Here is a 3793-nt window from a genome sequence, read left to right on the forward strand (position 1 = left end):
GTGCTAAGGAAACACAAGGCAGCTGTAAGGATACCAAATAAGGTGGGATTTCAGATGGAGGAGCACAGAGAAGTGCCTTGCAACACTAATAAGGTAAACTGTTTATTATATAACTAGCAGCTGCCACTGAACCTTGTAAGTGCAGAGTCGCTTGGGGATGCAGCTTGCGTATCTAGGACGTTGTCTGCAGTCTCTCAATGTTCTCAAACTTGACAGGAGAACTCCTGCTTTGGCAGTGCTTTTAAACTCTTTCAGACAACAAAAGTTGTCAAGTTGTCAGTCAGTTCACACTTCTAACAACCTTATAAAAAATTTACTGTTTTCCCCTTCAAGATCCTCAGTTTCTGTCTATCCACCATTTCAATCATGAGATTTATTTTGGTAAACTTACAGTTTTGTTTAGAAAATTTAAATGGAAAACGGCTGCCTGATTAATAGGTTTAATTAAGATCAGTTTGAATTATTAATTGTCATCATTAAAATTATAAAACATATTGCTGTTGAAACTGTTTGTATTGAAATGGAACGGTGCAGAATTGGTCCCATTATAGCCTAAGTGAGTAATGCTGTGCTCAGCAATTTCATGTCATCCAGCCCTACTGCTGACTAGTCCATATTTGCTGCATTTGCCCCATTGGCTGTGATCGCATTGTTTTCTCTCTCACACAAATGCACTCGCTTGCTCACACACTTTTAAACATGCAAATAAACAAATAGTAGTATTTAAAAAAATAATAAAAGCAGTATAAAAGCACAAGATGCTCTTTGGATGTTTCTCAAATATAATGCTGGATAATGTGATCATCGGCATTTATACAAACTTGGTTCATGCTATCAATCACTGAATCAAAACCATGCCAGTTCAGCTTCAATTCAGCATTTCACTCAAATTGTTTATAATATAATTTGTAATGAAAAAAGAAAGGAATGAAAAATCACACAATTTTTAGGCTATTAGTGGTATCTGATGTTTGGATTCCACTTTATTTATTTTTTCTGCATATATAATGAATAATATTTATTCACTGCATCCACAATACTAATGCCATTAAAAGACAGCACACCTTGAAGCAATAAACTAATGTTCTTCATTAGGTTGTATGACTCAGACCTGCTTCAGTTATATATAACTGGCAATGTGGCTGTGAATACCCTTTAATGAGAGGTTGGAATATGACAGAAGAGAGAACCATCTGCTCAACCAGATAACAAGATGACAACAGAAATCTCCATGAAGACGTTTCACTATATAATAAGATAATGATAAGATAAATGCCATCGTTCCATCATTCTTGTAATGATGTAGCAGCGCCCTCCAATGTGCAATGAGAGTCATTACAGAACTCAAAAACACATCTGTCATACCCTCTTAAGACCGGCAAAACATTTTAGGAAAATGTTTTTATTTTTTGATGTCATTACATTGTTAAGAGCATTAAAAAAATATTCATAGTTATGCTACGTCCTTGGTAGAGGACATCGGGACTCAATTTCTTTAAAAAAAATAAAAAGACATGAATGAACATGCATAGGCAAAAACAATAGATTTTTTTAAAATCACCAATACATTTTTAGTTTTCAGGATTTTTTTTTACCAAACTTTGTATAAAGATAATTCTCAACTATGTTATAACAGAATGATTTGATATAGCATTTTTCTTCATGCAAAATGTGTGTAAAATGGCCACAAACAGGTTTTTTCATTATATATAATGTACAGTATCTATAAACTAAGTCTAATTTGCATATTAATGTGTTTTGGGGGCAACATGTAATGAAAAAAGAAGTGTAATATTGAGAGTAATAATTGACAAGATTTTCATAATAATATATAATATTTCATAGGAATATTGAAATATATTTTCTTTCCCTATTCATTTGTTGTGTCTCCCAAAATGCGTAATAAACATGCTTTTAGTCCCGGTGTCTTCATATGAGGGCATCTATGAAATCAACCTCCTGTTTCGTAACTGAAAGCCATATTTTGATTTGAAACCCCATAACGTTTTCCTGAGATGTTGATTTATGACACACAGTTTAAAAATTAGTCCGATTTAAATGACAATTACAAAATATTATACAAATTAATATCAGACATTTTTGAAGACCAAGGAGAGGGAGTGGTCATGGTGAAACATCCAAACATTTAGTATCTCTGAAAAGCCCTGAATGTGCTCTGTACAGGACATCCAGACTTAAAACTGTGGCGTGCATATAGTCTCAGAGAAATTCACTAAAATATAATGTCCTCATATGAGGATGCAGGGTCTCAGGAGGATACAGCACATGCTACTGTATATGAACATCCCTTTGAGCGAAACCAGGATTTTTATATTGGGAAGTATATCAACATATTTTTAGGCAATTGACTAACAAAAAAACATAGTAATAAAAATCTGCATAACTATTCACAAATGTACTAGACGGTATAACCTACTAAGGAAATAGTTGAAAGCATACAGTGCCATGAAAAAACACATAAATGTCATTTTGGTTATATATGGATGTATGTATAGTTGATGTTTAAATATATCGCTGACCTTAACTGTCTGCTATTGCGAAGGACATGGAGGAGATGTCATTGCTATAGGTTACAGGAAACAATGAGTTTACTGTGTTATATATATTTCATTGCTCACCATTTGTTGGTAAACCAAACTCTTTCCTTTTTAGGTCAAGAGCTTTTTCTTTCAGAAGCATATTGTATTCTTGGTAAGAGGAAGGATATTATGTTTGAGTCTACATATAGTCTTTGGTGATTCACTACTTCCACCTTTTTCACACTACCATGTGTTTATTTTGAGGCCAACTCTTGCAACTAAGAAAATTTTTCTGCTTAGTTTCTCACGGACGCTTCCCCAAAACCTATATCGATATCTTCTTCTTGTACACATCAGCATGTGGTTCTTCTCACGAAAGTTCTCAGCAGTTGAAATGCATCTCACCACTAACCAATGACCATATATGTCCTCAATATATCAATATAATACATACAGTGCATGTATAGGGGAGACCAGGGCTAGTTGTCACTAACTCTAAAGGCTGTAATTGTTATTGGTTGTTTTTCTTTGTAGTTTTAGAATACTTTTGCAGAATTCTGTGTGTAAGGCTTCTATTGAATGTCTGTCCCATCTAGTGTAGCTCTGATCACTGAGTGAACCCCAAACCTCACTTCCATACAGCGCTATGGGCTGAATCACACTATCTAAGATTTTACACCAAATTGGAAGCGGTGTTTCAATATTTTGGAATTTTTTCTTGATTGCGTATAGAGCTCTTCGAGCTTTATCTTTGAGAGCATTCTACATTGATTTTACAATGTCAAAAACTTTACCCCCTACACCACTGTGTAAGAGCTTGTAATATAATCCGTCGTGCCAAATATAATCAAATGCTTTTTTGAAATCGATAAAGCATGCAAATATTTTTCCATTTTTGGTCTGTTTTACGTGTTTATTGATTAGGGTGTGTAGGGTGTAAATGTGGTCAGTCGTTCTGTGATTTGGAAGGAAGCCAATCTGATTCGGGCTCAGGACATTGTGCTCGTTAAGGAAGTTTACCATTCTATGGTTTAAAATACTGCTAAATAACTTCCCCCGATTACTGCTCACACAAATGCCTCTGAAATTATTAGGGTCCAATTTGTCTCCACTCTTATGAATAGGGGTAATGAGTCCTTGGCTCCAGATGTCAGGAAAGCAGCCTGAACTAAGTACAGTGTTGAATAATTTGAGCACAGCTGTCTGAAGCTCAGGTGTGCTGTGTTTCAGCATTTCACCTAGAATGCTGTCAG

Source organism: Sinocyclocheilus grahami, unplaced genomic scaffold (genome assembly GCF_001515645.1).
Source record: "Sinocyclocheilus grahami isolate Dianchi unplaced genomic scaffold, SAMN03320097.WGS_v1.1 scaffold313.1, whole genome shotgun sequence".
NCBI lineage: Eukaryota > Metazoa > Chordata > Actinopteri > Cypriniformes > Cyprinidae > Sinocyclocheilus > Sinocyclocheilus grahami.